The following is a 23,730-nucleotide window of genomic DNA, read 5'->3' as shown; positions in this document are numbered from 1 at the left end:
ACCTTCACTATAAGATATGGTGATGCAGGACTCAGCATGTGGTGAAGAAGAAGCAGGTTTCACCAGACAGCAGTGGATTCCCTGGACATGTGAATATGTTTTTTTTGAGGGCAAAGAGTTGGCGTACAAGTAAGAGGAGAAGAAAATGGAGAAAGTGTATTTATACCTATTTTTTTTTTTTTAGATTTGAATAGAATGAGGAAAGGTTAGAACAGGTTAGACAGGAAGCAGACAACAATAGACATCTGACAGACATTATAGCATTCTCCTACCTAATTAAAAAAAAAAAAAAACATTTATACATCTGCCTGTGTTGCTGTTAGAGAGATTTCCCTTTCCCTCCTGTCCCAGGGGTAACCTTTTTACCAGACAAGAAGTAAAGGAATCTCTCGGTTGAAGCCACTATCTGCAGTAAAACCTGACAGGATTGCTAATCCTTCGCTGATTTTACCTAAAAGTAAAAAAGAACCATTACATTATGATTAAAGAGGCCCTGTTGCCATACAAATCGTTTCAACAGCAATTTTCCCTTATAATTGAATGTGTTTTTAATGTATTTTTGGCTGAAAAAGCCTTCTTGTGTAGACATCTAAAAGACCTGAGACTGGTGTTGGGTGACGCCATCCTGGATGTGTTGCCAGCAGCTCCAGCAGACTCAGAGCTTTCACTCAACCTGTAGTATACCCCTTTGCTTCTCTCCTGGTACATAAATAGTTATGTAAAATCCCAGAAGAAGAGAGAGCTATGACATGCAAAGAAAGAGAATTGGGTACTAGAAAATTGACTCTTCGAGAAGTAGGCAGGTTTGCTAGCAAGTTCAGAGGAACATGACTAGTCAGTAAAACATAATTTAAGGAAAGCAACAACAATACAAGGAAATATTAAAAATACAGTAATTAATTTATGTTCTTTTAGCTAGAATTAAAAGTTTTTCTTTAAGCCACGCCCAATAAACGACATTTGTTAAGTCACATGTCATCTGTGTTGCTTATTGCTCTATGCCCAGGGTTAAAAACTTTGGTTTAGGATTTGGTATTCTGTTGAATTAAGACATTGCTATGCTTCTATTTAACACGTAGTGTCTAAAAAGGTCTATCCCTACATAACCACATCTTATAAAATCATACAAATTTGTTTTTGCCAATATTTTGCAACAAATGCTCTTTGGAGGTCCCAGCTCTTATATCAATTATCTCATATTGGCTGATAATTCCACTGAGCCATTCCGGGAACTTAAGCGATACATGACATTTCTTACTGTAAATAACTCTTTGGTCACATACATTATCAATTTTACAAAAATAATGTAGCCGGGTGTTGAGCTACAGCAATATGGAGAAGACATTGCCTTTTAGTCTTCTTTTCCTCTAGTGAGATACTGATGTTATGCACCATTCTCCAGCAGGAGGAGAACTAAAGCCAAGCAAGCACATCGACGTCTATGCAAAGTGCTGAGAATCCTGGGAATTGTAGTTTGAGACGGCAGCCATATAATGAGATGAATGGACCCCTTATAATACAAATCACAATAGGAATTGTAAGGTAGGAAGAGTAAAGAGATGATTTTTATTAAACTGTCAGGGAAAACCCTTCCTTTTGGCACCAAGGGAGTTATAGAGTTAGTACATCTGTCTAGTAATTGGTCTGCAAGTGGGAGAACTTACCAGAGGAGACCAAAGCTTAAAACTAGGAGTGAGGACACCCAGGAGCAGCGTAGCCCCAACCACACCACAGCACCTGCACCGCTGCAATAGGGAGACTGGAACATCTACTCACCCTCTGCTTCCCACTGCTGATCACTGGAGGCTATTGGAGAGAGACCGAAGGGGTGTCCCTTCTACAGCAAGAGGTCACCACAGCATTCAGGGGACTGGTGAGAGAGCTATTTACCCACTGCTGATACTACTAGCAGGGTCTGAGCCATGAAGAGCAGCATATCAAGTGTACTAAAACCATACTGCACCCATACCACACTCTATACAGCAATTTTTCCAAACATATACGGCACCTGCACCAACCCATACCTCTCAAATGTCACTGATTCGGTGGGACAGTCCGCAATTGGCAGCTCTGTCCCGACACCCTCATTCCGGGACAATACAGTGTCCCAGGATTGCCCCCTGGCCCTGGGCCGATCTGATGCCCCCTAAAATAGCTCTCCCATCGCTGCTGTCACTCACTTTCAGCCTGTGGTGGACCCCTGGCTGGTGAGACCACCTTTTACACAGCCGCTGGCTCAGTGCCCAAATGGTTGCTAGGCGTTGCCCGCCTGACGTCTATCAACCAGTGATGTCACGAGGAAGAGAGAGGCAGAGACCCAGAATTCACAGCGGAGGAGGATCTTCCTCCTCTGCCCCTCGTGCTTAGCTCCACCCTCCTCCTCCCTGCATTGTCCAGCCAGCAGCATGCAGAAGTGCACAAAGGGAGAAATGAATTGTGTAGAAAGGCAAGTAAATGCAAAGCACCCACTATGACAGATTAAAATCAGGGTTAAAATCCTCAGTCAGCTCTCCCCCAGCAGCCAGTGTTCTGTGCTCAACTGTCAGCACTTCCCAGGAGCGCCAAGTGTGTGTATGTCAGCTTGAAGCTAGCACTGATAAGTGCAGAGAGGACAGGGTTGGCAGATAATTATGCTGGCCGAAGAAGAGAGGACACTGACAGATGAGATTACACCCTCAGAGGGATGGAAGGAGGACACATCCTTCGATATCAGGGCAGGGTTCATGCTGGGACTTGTAGTCCTTCACTTTTGGGGATGTTACCCTCCCAAAAGTGAAGGACTACAGGTCCCAGCGTGGACCCTTCAGAACTGAAGATGTGATCCCCCCCAAATTAGTGAAGAACTACAGGTCCCAGCATTAGCACATGAAATCTATGGGGTCACACCCTTAATTCTCAGGGGTCCATGCTGGGACGTTACCCCCCAAAGTGAAGAACTACAGGTCCCAGCATGAACCCCACAAAGCAGAAGATGTGACATTCCCCATCCCCGCATGAGAGAAGTCACATCAGCAGCCAGCAGCAGGAGGGTGTTCACTCCTCCGGTGTGTAGGGACTGGTGGCAGGCTATAGGTGACAAGTGATGAAAAATATAAATGTTATACTCAGCGCTTCTCCTGTAAAGAATAAACACTGATACAATATATAATAAAGTGCCTACATCAGTATAATCAATAACATGGTATTGCTTAACATTATAAAGTACTCACTCACTGATTATAGTGCAAAACAAATAAAGTGCAATCATATAAAGCCCATCCATATAATGTGTTGAACTTGTGCAAAATACGCAGTTGGTGTGGATCTTGGTGACACTCAGTGCTCCCCTCCTGGGTCCCCACTGACCAGCAATAAATTTGAAATACACTTGTTTTTAAAATTTAGAATGGTGTCTCTCATCAATGGCTCGGGCTGTTGGATGTGATCATACTATGGGTGAAAATTACACCTTCCTTCCACCGGTGTATCAGAGGTGTCTGGTATATGTTATATTCAAATATAGCTATCACCTTCCCAACTGTCACAGTCATTGGATATCCATTTTAGACATATGGCTATGAAGAGAAAAGGATATATAGTGTAATACTGCTAATTTTAGTCATAAAAATCCAAAAACTTTCTTATTAATAATCCCTTATTTTAGATGACTACAGTATAAGCTCAATAACAACATTTCTATTCTGATATAGATCAATATACAGATTAATCAGCATTCAATAAAATAAATTAAAATATATACATATATTTTTTTACATTTTAAAATTACATAAAATTTTAAATTGTTTATAAAACAATTAACATCTGGGGCCACGTTTAACCCTTAGGTGTTAATGACTGTAATTGGTATATCCATTAAGTTTCATTTTGTGAGATAGCCTGTTTTAAATTGGTGCCCTTCCAGTGTCTTTCTACCCTATCAATACCACAAAAGATTCATTTAGAAGGATCCCTATTATGGAATCTTCTAAAATAGCATGATAAGCTGTGCTTCCGGATGTGTTCTCTAATGTGTTCTCTAATGCCACGTACACACGACCGGACTTTTCGATGGACTAGGTCCGACGGTCTTCCCGACTGACTTTCTGCAGAGTTCCGACAGACTTTCTGAATGAATGGACTTGGGCACACATGAACGGAATAAATCCATTTGAAAGTCCGTTCGTTTTGAATGTGATGACGTAAGACGGGACTAAACAAGGAAGTTCAATAGCCAGTAGCCAATAGCTGCCCTTGCGTTGTATTTGGTATGTCGGACTAGCACACAGACAAATAGTTTTCCCGATTTTTAGTCCATCGGACTTGAGTCCATCGGATAGATTTGAAACATGTTCTATTTCACAAGCTGCATCTGGCGGCAGGCAATGGTGATAAGTGGCAAGCTGCTTCTGGGGGCAGGTGATGGTGGCAAGTAACAAGCTGCATTTAGTGGCAGGCAAGGGTGGCAAGTGACATACTGCATCTGGTGGCAAATGACAAGCTCAGGGTTCCCACTGATTCTGCATTGAGGTGAGTTGAACTATTTCATTATATATTACAATGTAGTACAACACCAGCCATTCGCCTGACAAATCACTCCCCACCATTGAATTCCCCATCAACCCTGAGACTACATTACCCCAACCCCCCCCCCCCCAGCTTTTTTTGGAAGGGGGGCAAGGGGTGTCTCTGAATGGCAGTTTGGAAATGTGGTCACCCTAATGAAGACTGGCCCTTGCATGTTCCCGATCTCAGCAATAGATTGTATTTTATTTCTCATAGCAAGCATCCTGGCAGTGTTGCCAGAGCTGCAAAAGAGAGCTAGCTCTTGGGGTTTTGGAAAAAGCATGTGCACTTCCTTCCAAATGTACAATTCTGTATCATGTCTGCAGTCTCTGACCATCTCCTCTATCGTGTCTGCCGTCTCTGACCATTTTCTGAATCATGTCTGTAGTCTCTGACCATTTTCTGTATCATGTCTGCAGTATCTTGGAGCATGTCTGCAGTCTCTGACCATTTTCTGTGTCATGTCTCTGACCCCTCTTGTATCATGTCTGCAATCTCTTGGAGCATGTCTGCAGTCTCTTGCCATCTCTTGGAGCATGTCTGCAGTCTCCGACTGTCTCTTGGAGCATGTCTGCAGTCTCTGACCATCTCTTGGAGCATGTCTGCAGTCTCTGACCATCTATTGGAGCATGTCTGTGTGCGGCCTCTGACAGTCTCTTGGAGCATGTCTGTAGTCTCCGACAGGCTCTTGGAGCATGTCTGCAGTCTGACAGTCTCTTGGAGCATGTCTACAGTCTCTGACAGTCTCTTGGAGCATGGCTGCAGTCTCTGAGTTCTCTTGGAGCATGTCTGCAACCCCTGAAGCCTTTTGGACCATGGCTGAAGTCTCTGACCATCTCCTGTATTATGTCTCTTGTATCATGTCCACAGTCTCTGACCATCTCCTGTATTATGTCTCTTGTATCATGTACGCAGTCTCTGGCCACCTCTTGTATCATGTCTGCAGTCTTTGACCATCTCTTGTATGATTTCTGCAGTTTCTGATCATCTCTTGTATCGTGTCTACAGTCCGAACTTGACCCCGAACCCCATTGAAGTCAATGGGGACCCGAACTGTTGAGGACTAAAATGGCTCTGACAAAGTAATGGAAAGGGCTAGAGGGCTGCAAATGGCAACAAAATGTTGTTAAGAGCATGGCAAGTGCTCTGCAAACAAATGTGGATAGGGAAATAACTTAAAATAACATAAGAAAAAAAAAAAAAAAAAAAAATATATATATATATATATATATATATATATATATATATATATATATATGCTGGAGGCCCCCTTCTCAGAAGAAGAGGTACAGGAAGTGATTAAGAACCTCAGAAACTCAACGCCACGATGCCCCAGAATACCCCCTTTCTGGAAAAAATTATTAAATTTAATGGATAAGCTAGTGGGAAAATAAAATACTTTGAAATAAAAAAAATAGAAAATTATAATCTTGACCTAGGAGGACGAGGTCCATATGGAGTAGGAGGTTGAGGTGGTGGTGGATGTGGTGGTGTAGGTGGAAGCGGCGGTGGAGGAGGACGAGAAAGCCAACACTGGTTCAAAAATACAACAATGGCTGGGTAAGGCCGGTGATGTGTCGAACTCTGTCCCCCGTCGCATAGTGTCCACCCTGTACTGCGTTTGCTCAGTATGTAAGACAAGGGGATTTCGAAAACCTCAGAAGACGAATGGCCCTGCGCGGTGAGTCCAGGTTCAGGCCACACCTCCCGAGGTTCAAGCCGAGCGAAGTGAGGCCATGCCCAAAGCGTGGCGAGCGAAGTGTGGCGAGTGAAGCGAGCCTGTGAGGGGCCCTGTTAGTATGTGCTACCGTATGTCCACTTGGATGGTGGGGCTTGAACCTGCACTCACAGGGCCAGACAGTTTTTGTCAGAACACCGGTATACATGTTTATTCTGCACATGGTACGGACAAGTCCTGTGGGATCCATGCCTGGTTCATTTTAATGAACATGAGCTTGTCCACATTGGTTCTGGACAAGTGGCTGTGCTTGTCTGTGATAACGCCCCCTGTCGTGCTAAATACACATTCAGATAATACACTGACTGCAGGGCAGGCCAGCACCTCCAAGGCGTAAAGGGCAAGCTCAGGCCATGTGCCCAATTTGGAGACCCAGAAGTTGAAAGGGGCAGACCCGTAATTCAGTACGTGTAAGCGTGTGCACACATACTGCTCCACCATGTTGGTGAAATGCTGCCTCCTGCTAAGATGTTCCATCTCAGCTGGAGGTGTTGGTTCTTGTAGCGTACTGACAAAGCTTTTCCACATTTCGGCCATGCTAATCCTGCCTTCTGAGGTGCTGGCGATGCCACGGCTGCGTTGGCGACCTCTTCCTCCTCCTCTGCCTTAACCTTGTGCTTCCACCGTACCCCCGCTGTCAGGAGGGAATGCCACCAGCAGCGCGTCTACCAGCGTGTGCTTGTACTCGCGCATGTTAGGATCACGCTCCAGTGAGGGAATTAAGGATTGTACGTTGTCCTTGTAATATGCAGAAAACACTATAAAGTTTTTGTTTCTTTTTGCACTAAATGGGTGTTTTTGCAATAGAAGAATACACCCAGAGTATGTAAATGTGTATCTTAGAGCTGCAGAAATGCCGAAAATGCTATGCAAAAAAAAAATGTTTTTGCCCTGAAATTTTTTTTTCGAATAGCACAATAGAAGAAAAATATATAAATTGTGCAACACACACCTCCACATATGCAGAAAACACTGCAAAGTTGTTGTTTTTTTTGCACTAAATGGGTGTTTTTGCAATAGCAGAATACACCCAGAGTATGTAAACGTGTATCTTAGAGCTGCAAAAATGGCGAAAATGCTATTTAAAAAAAATGTTTTTGCCCTAAAAAATTTTTTTTGAATAGCACAATAGAAGAAAAATATATAAATTGTGTAACACACACCTCCACATATGCAGAAAACACTGCAAAGTTGTTGTTTTTTGCACTAAATGGGTGTTTTTGCAATAGCAGAATACACCCAGAGTATGTACAGGGTGTATGTCACAGTAACATATGCAGTGCTGGTGCACTGATCTATTCTGATATAGATCAATATACAGATTAATCAGCATTCAATAAAATAAATTAAAATATATACATATATTTTTTTACATTTTAAAATTACATAAAATTTTAAATTGTTTATAAAACAATTAACATCTGGGGCCACGTTTAACCCTTAGGTGTTAATGACTGTAATTGGTATATCCATTAAGTTTCATTTTGTGAGATAGCCTGTTTTAAATTGGTGCCCTTCCAGTGTCTTTCTACCCTATCAATACCACAAAAGATTCATTTAGAAGGATCCCTATTATGGAATCTTCTAAAATAGCATGATAAGCTGTGCTTCCGGATGTGTTCTCTAATGTGTTCTCTAATGCCACGTACACACGACCGGACTTTTCGATGGACTAGGTCCGACGGTCTTCCCGACTGACTTTCTGCAGAGTTCCGACAGACTTTCTGAATGAATGGACTTGGGCACACATGAACGGAATAAATCCATTTGAAAGTCCGTTCGTTTTGAATGTGATGACGTAAGACGGGACTAAACAAGGAAGTTCAATAGCCAGTAGCCAATAGCTGCCCTTGCGTTGTATTTGGTATGTCAGACTAGCACACAGACAAATAGTTTTCCCGATTTTTAGTCCATCGGACTTGAGTCCATCGGATAGATTTGAAACATGTTCTATTTCACAAGCTGCATCTGGCGGCAGGCAATGGTGATAAGTGGCAAGCTGCTTCTGGGGGCAGGTGATGGTGGCAAGTAACAAGCTGCATTTAGTGGCAGGCAAGGGTGGCAAGTGACATACTGCATCTGGTGGCAAATGACAAGCTCAGGGTTCCCACTGATTCTGCATTGAGGTGAGTTGAACTATTTCATTATATATTACAATGTAGTACAACACCAGCCATTCGCCTGACAAATCACTCCCCACCATTGAATTCCCCATCAACCCTGAGACTACATTACCCCAACCCCCCCCCCCCCCCAGCTTTTTTTGGAAGGGGGGCAAGGGGTGTCTCTGAATGGCAGTTTGGAAATGTGGTCACCCTAATGAAGACTGGCCCTTGCATGTTCCCGATCTCAGCAATAGATTGTATTTTATTTCTCATAGCAAGCATCCTGGCAGTGTTGCCAGAGCTGCAAAAGAGAGCTAGCTCTTGGGGTTTTGGAAAAAGCATGTGCACTTCCTTCCAAATGTACAATTCTGTATCATGTCTGCAGTCTCTGACCATCTCCTCTATCGTGTCTGCCGTCTCTGACCATTTTCTGAATCATGTCTGTAGTCTCTGACCATTTTCTGTATCATGTCTGCAGTATCTTGGAGCATGTCTGCAGTCTCTGACCATTTTCTGTGTCATGTCTCTGACCCCTCTTGTATCATGTCTGCAATCTCTTGGAGCATGTCTGCAGTCTCTGACCATCTCTTGGAGCATGTCTGCAGTCTCCGACTGTCTCTTGGAGCATGTCTGTGTGCGGCCTCTGACAGTCTCTTGGAGCATGTCTGTAGTCTCCGACAGGCTCTTGGAGCATGTCTGCAGTCTGACAGTCTCTTGGAGCATGTCTACAGTCTCTGACAGTCTCTTGGAGCATGGCTGCAGTCTCTGAGTTCTCTTGGAGCATGTCTGCAACCCCTGAAGCCTTTTGGACCATGGCTGAAGTCTCTGACCATCTCCTGTATTATGTCTCTTGTATCATGTCCACAGTCTCTGACCATCTCCTGTATTATGTCTCTTGTATCATGTACGCAGTCTCTGGCCACCTCTTGTATCATGTCTGCAGTCTTTGACCATCTCTTGTATGATTTCTGCAGTTTCTGATCATCTCTTGTATCGTGTCTACAGTCCGAACTTGACCCCGAACCCCATTGAAGTCAATGGGGACCCGAACTGTTGAGGACTAAAATGGCTCTGACAAAGTAATGGAAAGGGCTAGAGGGCTGCAAATGGCAACAAAATGTTGTTAAGAGCATGGCAAGTGCTCTGCAAACAAATGTGGATAGGGAAATAACTTAAAATAACATAATAAAAAAAAAAAAAAAAAAATATATATATATATATATATATATATATATATATATGCTGGAGGCCCCCTTCTCAGAAGAAGAGGTACAGGAAGTGATTAAGAACCTCAGAAACTCAACGCCACGATGCCCCAGAATACCCCCTTTCTGGAAAAAATTATTAAATTTAATGGATAAGCTAGTGGGAAAATAAAATACTTTGAAATAAAAAAAATAGAAAATTATAATCTTGACCTAGGAGGACGAGGTCCATATGGAGTAGGAGGTTGAGGTGGCGGTGGATGTGGTGGTGTAGGTGGAAGCGGCGGTGGAGGAGGACGAGAAAGCCAACACTGGTTCAAAAATACAACAATGGCTGGGTAAGGCCGGTGATGTGTCAAACTCTGTCCCCCGTCGCATAGTGTCCACCCTGTACTGCGTTTGCTCAGTATGTAAGACAAGGGGATTTCGAAAACCTCAGAAGACGAATGGCCCTGCGCGGTGAGTCCAGGTTCAGGCCACACCTCCCGAGGTTCAAGCCGAGCGAAGTGAGGCCATGCCCAAAGCGTGGCGAGCGAAGTGTGGCGAGTGAAGCGAGCCTGTGAGGGGCCCTATTAGTATGTGCTACCGTATGTCCACTTGGATGGTGGGGCTTGAACCTGCACTCACAGGGCCAGACAGTTTTTGTCAGAACACCGGTATACATGTTTATTCTGCACATGGTACGGACAAGTCCTGTGGGATCCATGCCTGGTTCATTTTAATGAACATGAGCTTGTCCACATTGGTTCTGGACAAGTGGCTGTGCTTGTCTGTGATAACGCCCCCTGTCGTGCTAAATACACATTCAGATAATACACTGACTGCAGGGCAGGCCAGCACCTCCAAGGCGTAAAGGGCAAGCTCAGGCCATGTGCCCAATTTGGAGACCCAGAAGTTGAAAGGGGCAGACCCGTAATTCAGTACGTGTAAGCGTGTGCACACATACTGCTCCACCATGTTGGTGAAATGCTGCCTCCTGCTAAGATGTTCCATCTCAGCTGGAGGTGTTGGTTCTTGTAGCGTACTGACAAAGCTTTTCCACATTTCGGCCATGCTAATCCTGCCTTCTGAGGTGCTGGCGATGCCACGGCTGCGTTGGCGACCTCTTCCTCCTCCTCTGCCTTAACCTTGTGCTTCCACCGTACCCCCGCTGTCAGGAGGGAATGCCACCAGCAGCGCGTCTACCAGCGTGTGCTTGTACTCGCGCATGTTAGGATCACGCTCCAGTGAGGGAATTAAGGATTGTACGTTGTCCTTGTAATATGCAGAAAACACTATAAAGTTTTTGTTTCTTTTTGCACTAAATGGGTGTTTTTGCAATAGAAGAATACACCCAGAGTATGTAAATGTGTATCTTAGAGCTGCAGAAATGCCGAAAATGCTATGCAAAAAAAAAATGTTTTTGCCCTGAAATTTTTTTTTCGAATAGCACAATAGAAGAAAAATATATAAATTGTGCAACACACACCTCCACATATGCAGAAAACACTGCAAAGTTGTTGTTTTTTTTGCACTAAATGGGTGTTTTTGCAATAGCAGAATACACCCAGAGTATGTAAACGTGTATCTTAGAGCTGCAAAAATGGCGAAAATGCTATTTAAAAAAAATGTTTTTGCCCTAAAAAATTTTTTTTGAATAGCACAATAGAAGAAAAATATATAAATTGTGTAACACACACCTCCACATATGCAGAAAACACTGCAAAGTTGTTGTTTTTTGCACTAAATGGGTGTTTTTGCAATAGCAGAATACACCCAGAGTATGTACAGGGTGTATGTCACAGTAACATATGCAGTGCTGGTGCACTGAGCTTGCAGATAAAAGTTAGATTTTCTCTGGCACTGTGCTCATGGCAGTGTAAAAAGACTGTGCACTGCAACCCAACCAGATAAATCTGTGTAGATTGCTGAGTTATTAGAATAGATTTCTGAATCTGGACTCCTCGATAATTCTCTCTCCCTCAAAGCACCAACAGGAACCGTGCCCTACACTGTCTATCTTTTCTCTCAGTGCAGTGTAAAATTGCTGACTAATTAGAATAGATTTCAGAATCAGGATTCCTATGTTATTCTCTCCCTAACAGCAGACAGGAACCTTTCCCTACACTGTCTAAAGCAGAGTGACGTGCTGTGCTGTGTGCCTATAGCTTAAATGGAGGCTGGGTCACATGCTGCACTGGCCAATCACAGCCATGCCATTAGTAGGCATGGCTGTGATGGCTTCTAAGGGCACACCAGTTAAACTAATGTTGATTGGCTGCTGCAGGGCGTTTTAACCACTTGGGATCCGCGCTATTGCCAAATGACGGCATTAGCGCGGACCTACTTTTCCGGGACTACGTCTATTGATGTCGTCCCGTGCACGAGCGGCCTGCGTGCCCCCTGAGGGGTGCGCGCGGCGCGCTCTGTGATCGGCGAGTCCATGAGACTCGCCTGATCACCGATCCGTGCAAGGGGTCGATCCCGACCCCTTATCACGTGATCAGCTGTCAGCCAATGACAGCTGATCATGTGATAGAACAGAGCCAGTAATCGGCTATTATTCCTCCTCGCGCTGACAGCGCGAGGAGAAAAAAAAAAGCCGATCACCGGCGGCCATGATCGGGACATCAGTCCCGATCACGGCCAGCAATACAAGCGACCACCTGCCCCCTGCCAGTGCCCACCTGCCCCCTGCAGTGCCATCCTGAATAAAAGTAAGTGCCCCCCGTCAGTGCCACCCAGCAGTGCCCATAGTGCCCACAGTGCCACCCACAGTACCACCCACAGTGCCACCCAGCAGTGCCACCCAGCAGTGCCACCCACAGTGCCCACAATTGCCTCAAAGGTGCTGCACCCCAGTGCCGCCCATCAGTGCCCAGCAGTGCCGCCCATCAGTGCCCAGCAGTGCCACCCATCAGTGCCCAGCAGTGCCACCTATCAGTGCCCAGCAGTGCCACCTATCAGAGCCACCTATCAGTGCCCATCAGTCCCATCTATCAGTGGTACCTATCAGTGCCCATCCATGCCACCCATCCGTGCCATCTTATCTGTGCCCATCTTTGCCCATCAGTGCCGCCTTATCTGTGCCCATCGGTGCCGCCTTATCTGTGCCTATTAGTGCCGCCTTAACTATGCCTATCAGTGCCCACCAGTGCAGCCTATCAGTGCCCACCAATGCAGCCTATCAGTGCCCACCAATGCAGCCCATCAGTGCCCACCAATGCAGCCTATCAGTGCCGCCTAATCAGCACACTTCAATGAAGGAGAAAAATTACCCGTTTGCTAAATTTTATAACAAACTATTAAAACATGATTTTTTTTTTTGCATCTTTTTTTGTTTGTTTAGCAAAAAATAAAACTCCGAGCTGTAACTAAATACCACCAAAAGAAAGCTCTATTTGTGGGAAAAAAATTATAAAAATTTCATTTGGGTACAGTGTTGTATGACCGCGCAATTGTCATTCAAAGTGCATCAGCGCTGAAAGCTGAAAATTGGTCTGGGACTGAGGGGGGTTTAAGTGCCCAGTAAGCAAGTGGTTAAAATGTGCCATTACCTATTATCATTTTATGCTTGCCTACCAACCATATTGGGTGACAGTATGTTAAGTTTGCCTTTACTACCTGGTTTGGTGCATGTTTAATTTGATATAGCTCGACTATTGGGTACTAAGTATTACTTTCAATGATTTTCTGTGATATTGTATGTTTGTACACCCAACCTGGTGTGTCAGAGGGGCTGAGGTTCTTAAGAAGGTTGAGGCGAAGAACAGAGGACTTATCCTATCCAATGGCTCCTACAGGGGTAGCGCTACAATAAAAACAGTACTGAGTTACCAGAAACAATATATTCTATATGCAGAAATAGCCATTGGCTTAAACCACTACAAATGAGATAACTCCATGTTCTCTTAGCCATGAATCATAGCAGAAACCTCTTTACTTAAGTGAAATAAAGTTACCATTTTATTTAAAATGTTGTGCCTCAGTGATGACCCTACTCCCCTAAATATGGGCTTAGGGGCACCTCATGGTAGAGAGAGACCCACTATACTAACCAAGAAATCATGGAGAAGAAGGACAAAATTTGATGAGATTTTCTGTTTCTTGAATATCTCTAACAGACTCATGCTTAAATTATAAGAAAACTCTGCATGACCTTGAAAATGTACCCAGCACTCTGGGCAACATCACCAAACAGCATCTTCTGCATCATTTATGTGGCTGCTAAATGCAGGAGCTTACCTAATGAGGTCACGCGTGAGTCCTCTGAAGATGGGTGCTGGCATTTTATAACCACAAGGAGTCTAAATTTGGTAAAACAACATCTATATAGCATGATAGAAAAAGTATTATACAGACACAGTATGACTGGGTTAAATGTACATTATTTATGTCATCTGTGTGCAGCAGTCATCTATTATTCTGCACATATGAACCTATAGGTAGAATGACTGAGATGAAAAGATTCTATAAGATTTGTCAAGAGCTGCCATGCATGTCATTTCATTATGTCAGGGCATTTGTATGCACATGTCACCGATGGGTCAGGTTATCTGGAGGTCATTTTGTCAAATATAATTTTTGTTGAGCACATTAAGTATAAGAAATAAAGAATATATCGACAAGCCAGATGTTACCAAAGTGAACTTGTCATGGACTCAAACATGAAACCATAAAGCGGACTTTCACCCATTAAAATAATGTTTTATGTCTTAGATCTTTCCCAATCTAAATACGCTTCCCTTATATTTGTAAAGGTTTCTAACATTTTAATGCTGTTGCCTAGGTGAGAATGGTGTTGAGCCCCTTGCTACCCCCTGGGATGTCTATGTTGCACATCCCAGGAGGCAGTTTTACAAATGGGTACATGAACGCCATGGTAATCTGCTCATGCACAGATGTGCTGTAGGTCTTTATGATCCAGCAGAGACCTTTGGCAAAACTGCACATGCACAGGGGATTCCTATGCATGCATGCAGACTCCGCAGATATCAAGGTCTCTGATACCAGCAGTATGTGGCCATGCATGGAATACCCCCACACATGCACAGATGTCTCTGCTGGTTAACATAAAATATGGGTGAAACCTAAAGAACATCTTCACATGCATGGGATATCCAAAGCTTGGGTCCTGGAAGAATGTAAATGGGACCACTATAACACTGGACGGTAGTTCCTCTATAAAGAACAGACTAAAATGTCACTACATATACCTTACTCTAAGCTTTCTAGGGTAAAGGAAACATCTACTGACAAAAAATATGGAGGATGGCACTCTTCTGAAAATGCTAGGTGCTTAGCTGTCCTAGCTTTGATACTTTAAGTTACTGATTAGCAACAAGCACGAAGCTAGGGAAGTTAGTGAAAAGTCCCAAATTGCATACATGTTCCAGGTCAGTGAAACTATACTGTAGAAGCCACTTTATCATAATAACCGAAGCAATTCACATTGAAAATCCAACAATAACAGTCTACATATTTTCTAGGTACAGGTTTCCTGTATGCTTTTTCATACAAATGAATTGTGAGGAAAAAGGGAGGCATGCTAGAGCTTTGACTAACTTATGTGTCATCTTGTTTGCCAGTTTTGCCCTTCTCTCTTGATCATCTTATGTAATCAGACCAACATAAGACCATAGGATACTCACAGTTTTATAAGTACTGCAGAAAATCAGTGCTATAGCTATTTTACATTAAGTGACAAAGCTGGTGCCATTGATGTCTCAGTCAGTACATATTACTGGCTTGGTAAGCATCTGGAATCAGGGTATGGAAGGTCAAAGCAAAAGTTTAATTAAGTTGATATTAATCAAGCAGAATTTTCAAGTCCTATTTTGGATGTAATAGCACATCAGGCAAATCGCACAAATCAGAACTTCACTCACCAGTGACTCCTTTTGTGTAGGTCAAATCATGCTTAAAAGGAAGACAAGAATAAAGATAAAACCATATACATAACACTTGATTTTGTGCTATCTTCAACCCAAAGGCATGTTGTCACTAACACGTAGAGAGTGACCTCTCTGTTATAAGATGGGTAGAATGCACTTTATAAGCAAATATGTCTTCACTCCTGGGTTTTCCATGACATCTTCCAACAGGTGAGGAGCAAAATCTGCCAGGAGAGAAAGCATTCCATATAATGTAAAACATCTCCAACTCTAAATTTTCTTTACCAACAGCCGGCTGCAGTTGTACTGTGGCAATTTGTCTCATTGTATGTCTGGCGCGCACACCCGAGGCACCTGCGGCGATCAGATTCGCTTCAGAGCTGATCAGACCCAACACAACCGAAAGGCCCAGTGTAACAGACAGGACACCTGAAGAGGCAAATTTTGATTGGGCTGTTAACATAAGACTGGCACATTATGGCTCTAACTCTACAGCAGAGATCATAGATCGAGTTATGGTGGCTGTGGATGCAAATTGGCTACAGCAAAGAGGTTCTGCTGCAGCAGGAGTCATAGCAGCACCAACTGAAAGGAGAAAGGTACATTTTGCTGCTTTTAAAAACTTAATTGAAGCAGAAGGGGAGATTGATGGGTACCTTGCCAATTTTGAATGGGAATGTGCCTTATACCGGGTGCCCACAGCGGAATGGGTTACCATTTTGTCTGGGAAACTGTCGGGCCGGGCCAGTGAAGCGTTCAGGAGATTATGAACTATGGGCTGGTAAAAGAAGCACTTTTGGCCAGGTATGCCGTCACACCGGAGGCATACCAAAGGCGGTTCCGAGAGACGAGCAAGTAGACTGGAGACTCATATACCAAGTGGGCATGCCACCTACACCGCACGGCACCCCACTGGGTCGCTCAATGCCAAGCAGTATCCGGGGAAGAGGTGCTGCAGCTTTTCCTGCTGGAGCACTTCTTTGACAAGCTGTCCCCGGAAGTCAGAGAGTGGGTCTGGGACCGAAATCCTTTCACCTTGCCTGAAGCAGCTCGCCTGGCGGAAGAATACACAGACGCCCAAGAAATGGATAACCCTGTGGTCAAGACAACAGCTAGGGTGGATTATCGATCAATGGCACCCCCTCAAGCTGGTGCCTACCAACCACAGTCATACCGCCCTACAGCACCACCTCCAGTGGCCACTTATTCTCAGCAGCCCAAGTTCAACTCCCAGGACTACTCACAGCCCATCAGGTGTTTCGGGTGTAAGCAGCTAGGGCACAAAAAGCCAGACTGTCCATTGAATCCAGCCAGGCAGTCCCAGGCATGGAGAAAACCAGCAGGGGGCAATCCCCACACATTCATGCCTGCGGCTCACTGCGTTGAGCAGGAAGAACATCGGGGTGTCCTGCACGAGGCTGATTCAGTAAAGCAGCTAACCAGGACAATAGGCAGCAACACAGGCAGACTGTTCAGCTTAATGGAAATGTAGCCAATGGCCTACGTGATACTGGCGCCACCATGACCCTACTACAGAAGAACCTCATCCCAAAAAGCCAACACACCGGAGACACTGTAGTCGTAAGGGTAGCTGGAGGCACCATTTTCTGGCTACCCATTGCCCGTGTTCACCTGGCTTGGGGGGTTGGTTCGGGACATGTGAATGTGGGGGTGATGAAGGATTTGCCAGCGGATGTACTACTGGCGAATTATCTGGCCCCCCTTGTTTCTACTTATGCGCCGATGGGCCCCACTGCAGCCAACCCAGTGACTACCTGGGCCCAGACCCGTGCTGTTGGAACCGGCCCGCTTGCTGCCCACTTTTCAGATATGACAGCTGATGGTACATAAGAAATACCAGCTGGAGATTCTGCGAATTGGGCATGATGTACCACTAGCAGGACATCTAGGGTCCCGTCGCACAGCCCATAGAATTACACAGAATTTCTTCTGGCCCAATTTTAACCAAGAGGTGCGACAGTACTGCAAAACGTGTGACACATGTCAACGGGTAGGTAAGCGGAGGGAGCACCCTAAGGCCAGACTTATGTCCATGCCTATTATTTGGGAACCTTTTTTACCACATAGCCGTTGACATTGTGGATCTCTTGGCCAGGCCTAGTCCATCTGGGAAGAAGTATATTCTCACCGTGGTGGACTACGCCACCCGTTACCCACAAGGCAGTAGCTATGTCCAACAGTGAAGCAGAGATAGTAGCTGATGCCTTGATTAAGATATTTACTAGAGTGGGGTTCCCTAAGGAGATTCTCTCTGACCAGGGAACCCAGTTTACCGCTGTGCTCACCGAGCATTTGTGGAAGGTGTGCAATATTAAGCCCTTACTTAGCTCACCTTACCACCCCCAGAATAATGGTCTCTGCGAGGGCTTTAACGGGACCCTCAAGCAAATGCTGAGGATCTTTTCGGATGCTTGCAGAGACTGAGAGAGATTCCTGCCTCACCTGTTATTTGCATACAGAGAAGTACCCCAGGAATCTACTGGTTTCTCTCCCTTTGTTTTACTCTATGGGAGAAGGGTCCGTGGACCCCTTGATCTCATTAGAGGACACTAGGAGGGAGAGACAGAGCAGGAGGGGACCCCCATAGTACCGTATGTTTTGGAACTCAGGGACCGCATGGAGCAACTGTCTTTAAATGGTAAGGGAGAATCTCCAGGTGGCCCAGGGGAGACTGAAGAGATGGTACGATCGAGGGGCCCGACAGCATATCTTCCAGGTTGGGCAGAAGGTCTTAGTGCTCAAGCCTGTGAAGACCGACAAGATGCAGGCATCTTGGCAGGGCCCGTATAAAGTAATAGCCCAGGTATGTGATACTACCTATGTTATTGTCAGCTGTGCAGATGAAAGAATCCAGCGAAACTTTCATGTGAATATGCTGAAGGAGTATCAGGAACGGCAGGAGGATGTTGCTGCAGTATGTGCCCCTGCTGCAGATGACTCCGAAAATGTACCCCTCCCTGACTTACTATAGAGAGACCCCCAGACTGACCTCATTAGCCTCGTACAGCTAGGGGACCGGTTAAGCCCCACAAAGAAGGAACAGGCTAAGCGGCTTCTGTGGGAGAAACAGGCGACTTTCTCCCAAAAACCGGGCTACACAACCCTGGCTGTGCATAAGGTAGAGACCCCTGGGCAAGCACCCCTTCAACAGCCCACCTTCCGTATCCCTGAAGCAGGCGGAATGCGGAAGGAGATACAGGAGATGATTCAGTTAGGAGTCATTGAGCCCTCTGACAGCCCTTGGGCCTCGCCTGTAGTCCTGGTGCCTAAGAAAGATGGAACTACCCGGTTCTGCTTGGACTACAGGTGACTCAATGAGAAGACCATCACCGACGCCTACCCAATGCCCAGGGCAGATGAACTGCTAAATCGTACAGCCAGGGGACGTTATTTAACTACAATAGACCTGCGTAAGGGAAATTGGCAGTTCCCCCTGGCCGAGGATGCTATCCCCAAGTCGGCATTTGTTACCCTGTTTGGCCTGTACCAGTCTAAGGTCAGGCCATTCGGGATGAAAAATGCCCCGGCTACCTTCCAACATATGGTGGATAGGCTCCCCGATGGCTTTCAGGATTTTGCATGTGCATACCTGGATGACATTGTGATCTACAGTGGGTCTTGGGAGGAGCACCTGGTTCACGTAGGGGTTGTTCTGGACAAGATTCGGGCGCGCAGGCCTGACCTTGGAACCAGAAAAGTGCCATCTAGGTATGGCGGAGGTGCAGTACCTGGGACACCAAGTAGGGTGTGGGAACCAGAGACCAGAGCCAACCAAGGTAGAGGCAGTAGTTAACTGGCACACACCCCGTACTAAGACCCAGGTATTAGCCTTCTTGGGGACTGCAGGGTACTACCAACGTTTTGTCCCTGATTATAGTGCTATCGCCAAGCCCCTGACTGACCTTACGAAAAAGGATTTACCTAGGCAGTTCCTGTGGTCTCCAGCTTGCGTTTCTATCCCTCAAGCAAGCACTTGAAAATGCCCCTGTCTTGGCTGCCCCAGTACCTAACAAACATTTCCTTGTCCACACAGATGCTTCCATGTTTGGACTGGGGCTGTGCTGAGCCAAATCGGGGAGGATGGAGGAGAACACCCTGTCGCATACCTGAGCAGAAAGCTATTACCCCGGGAAGTGAGCAATTGAGGCAGTGGAGAAGGAGTGCTTGGCCCTGGTCTGGGCCCTTAAAAATTTGAACCCTTATTTGTATGGACAGGACTTTTCCTTAGTCACCGACCACAACCCATTGCTCTGGCTTAACCAGGTCTCATGAGAATATGGCAGGTTGCTACGGGGGAGCTTAGCCCTGCAATCTTACAATTTCACCATCAGCTACCGACCCGGTAAGCAAAACGGCAATGCGGATGGGTTGTCCCAGAAAACAGACATCACTCCGGCCTCCTAGTTCTGGACATGCCCAAGTTGATCCGAGAAGGATCAAGCCGGGTCTGCCAGATTGTCCCACAAGGAGGGAGCCATGTGACATGTAACAATATCTCTAAAGAAATATGAACATTTTATCTCCTGGACACTCTGAGGTCTATGGCCAAGAAGTATAACTCCTAATATGGGCATTCCAGGAGGTTCATTGTAAGAGACAGACCGTCTATTGCTTAACAATGTTGCTTATGTCTGGATAAGTAAATCGTGTTAATCTTGCCTGAGGCAGTTTTCCCTTTACCTATTATTAAGTGTGCTAATAAACTCATCTATTGTCTACTAGAGGAGATATTGACACACAGAATAATGTGTATTGGGGGCTCATTATGTAACCATTGTGTGATGTTGTGGGTGGATCTGGGTCATTGTTACTGTGGGGCCTGCAGTATTCTCAAATGTATAAAAAGAGCCTGCATTCGTTTCAATAAAGATTAATTTCTGTTTGAACCTCAATACAGAGCCTCGTCTCGTATTTGGGGGAGAATTATTTGTATGAGTTCCTTGTTCAGCTGATGGAAGTGTTGGTAGCTGCCTTGGTGTTTGGGAAGGAAATGTCCTAAATGGCTTTAACCCCTTTCATACTCAGATTGTCGTTACAGGGTACCACTTGTACGTGGACAATTACTACACAAGCGTGCCACTTTTTAGTCAACTTTTTGATTGTGGAATTGGTGCATGTGGCATCTTACGATCTAATTGCCAGGGCTTCCCCCAACAGAACATGTTGCCTTAATGTAATGCACATAAATGCATGACATAACATGCCCTATTGCAACACGCCAGAACAGCATTGTTTGAATGAGGCATAAAAGAAAAAAAAATACATTTAGAGATGACAGTGCTCTTTCCTTCCACCACACTCACAATGTCAAACGTCCATTACATTTTGTATCCACTGATGGTAAAAACAATTTCTCTCTAACCAGTTTCACTCAACGATAAAGAGGACAGTTGGGTAAGTTTGGGAAATATATTAGCTATCATTAGCCAACATTCTCTGCAAAAAACACTGAAAATCATCTGAATGGACAGTGGGAACCAAATATGAGTTATGATGTAGATCATATGCACTTTCCTTTTAGGAGAGCTAATGTTTTATTAGCTTCCTGGACTTTGTCATATAGGGGTGCTTTTTGTCTGATGGATTGGCATCTTCCCATATATTAGTGTAACCAGTTTTTATGAAGGTAACTCCATTACCACAGGAGTTATGCCATATTTACTGAAGCTGAGAGTTTAAGATGTATGAAAGTTTAGTTTTAGTTCAAATACCAGTGAGTAGTGAGTACTGTTCACTGGGTGGTTTAGGACATGACATCAGTCTTTCTTTTGAAAAACTGCTACTGACATTTTTTTGACATCTCTGTCTTAAGCTGTGTTCTGTCAAATGTGCATTATCAAATGTGTCTCCTTCCTTGGTTGCCCATCAAAAAAGATGAAATTTAAATATTATTGCTTTTGTCACCGATGTCCGCTCCTGCCGAGGAATGAGTATAGGATACATTAATATTCCTTATGGCTCATTCCCACAAAAATGTCAAAAGCAAATAAAGACACCCACACCGTGAACAACCACATCACCTAGGAATGTAAATCCATCATTAGCATGACCTGCCCCACGATAAGGTTTCCGCACCGGAAACAAATTTGTTAGAAAGCCTACAGGACTTTATTAGCACCCCATGAATCACAACAATCTGATGTAAAAAATAGAATTTTATTGAATAACCATCTTAAAAACAGCAGGACATAATGAAATATACACCCATATGATAGGAAGGAAAACTCCCATATCGTTTAATGTTCAGTAACACTCAATCACTGATGTAACTGTGTGTGTTACATGGGGAGTTCTATCATCCTTGTCTTCAATATGTTTTGCAGAATGATGCTTTCCAGGAGCAATTTTAATATCTAAAAATATACAAAATAGACAAAATAACTAACATATAATAACCAATATACAACATGACATTTTTTTCCATAAGCTTAGTCATAAGGTATGGTATAAGCAACCCATGACAGACAGGAGGGAGGAGCACTACAGGGGGCAAAGGAGCAAACATATCCCTGGACGAGTATTGGAGCGCATAAACAGAGGGTTCACAAAAAAAAGAAAAAAAAAAGGTTATATTTAACCACACACCAAAATACACATACTGTATTTTAGATGGTGACAATTATCCCACACACCTTGGTAAGCTATCAACAGGTATACACAGTTATGGAGTCATTGGATATAGGCAACGTTCCTAAGCTCAAACTACAGCTACAAGAAGCGTTTTGCTCAGATAGCTTGCCTGTATATAAAAACATATCTTACAATAAAATATAAGCCACACAGGTAGGTAAGCAACATGCTCAATCATCGAGTATGTTTCATCTGGTAGTAAAAGTAGCCAGAGGTGCAGAACGAGCTAGCCAGGCAAGGATATCCACCCAATCCTCCAGAATTGATCCTATTGCTGACAGGTACATATAAAGGCACAAAAGACAGAGCGTGACATGCTCAGAGGTGAACAATATAAGAGCTGAACAGCACTGAACCAATATAATAAGGCTGGGTATAAACAATGCGTTTTTTTTTCTGTTTTGCCCAGCGGGGTTGAGAGACCTGAGAGATCACGACACTAACACAAGCAATGTAAGTGCGGTGATCTCCCCCACTGTGCTATTGTATTCTGACAGGAGGACTGCCCACCACCAGAACACACTGATCAGTATGACAGCCATTGGCTGCCAGTGCTGATCAGATGCTGGTCAGATGCTGATTTTCATCATGCCCTTTCAACAGAAGACTGGCTTCTGTAGAACAGACAGTTGTACACACAGGACGAAAGAAAAAAAAAGATATAATAAAATATTCACAAAAATGTGAGGGGTGTACTCACCTTTGTGAGATACTGTATATATATATATATATATATATATATATATATATATATATATATATATATATATATTGTGACAGTACAGTTCCCTGTCCTAGTAATTGTCGCCCAGAGTCAGGATTAGGGTTCTGGGCTCCACCCAGAGAGACAGGAGGTCTCCAGAGAGTCCAGAGAGTCCAGAGAGTCCAGGTAGTGCACTGGTGAAAGCCAGAGATCCAAGTCTGAGGATCAGAGCAGTGAGGGGCTGCTTTCTAGATAGACGCTGTGTGTGTTGAAGCTGTGTTGAAGCTGTGTGCATCTAAGGAGACAGATGAGAGCCTGAAGTGGAAGGCCTGAGCAGCAAGGAAGCTGAAAAGAGGTACAGTAGTTGTACGGGAACCCTGTTATATGGCCAAGTGGCAGTACTGCTGAAGAGAGCCAGGTGGCTCTGCATTTTTCATTTATTGTTTTTGGAAGAAGAACCCCTGTGTTGGGCAACCAAGTGCATGTATGAACTTTATTTTGTTCCTCTTAATAAAAGTGGGCTATCATGCCCTTAAACTAAAGTTCCTGTTCGCTGTGAACTTGAGTTAAAAAATACCCAATGTCACAATATATAGATACACCCACCCCCTCAAGTTGAGAACATGTGGCCTGGTATGGTCCAGGAAGGTGTGCGCTCACTCACCCCCCCCCCTTTCCAGACCTACCAGGCTGCATGCTCGGATTAGGGTCTGGTATGGATTTTGGGGGGGCCATTTTTTTGGCGTCGGGTTTCCCCTCAAAATTCATACCAATGAAGTTGCGGGGCAAAGTTAGATCTGAAGTCATACAACCTTTGTGTCGGATCAGTGTGAAAATAGCCTTAGGCTCCATTCACACCTATGCCGTTTACTTTTGAGCATTTCTACAGTGCTTTTTGCTGTGCTTTTTGCAT

Source organism: Lithobates pipiens, unplaced genomic scaffold (assembly GCF_037356315.1).
Source record: "Lithobates pipiens isolate NorthernLeopardFrog02 unplaced genomic scaffold, aLitPip1_a1.2 Scaffold_18, whole genome shotgun sequence".
NCBI classification, from domain to species: Eukaryota; Metazoa; Chordata; class Amphibia; order Anura; family Ranidae; genus Lithobates; species Lithobates pipiens.
Note: the sequence above shows the minus strand (reverse complement) of the source record.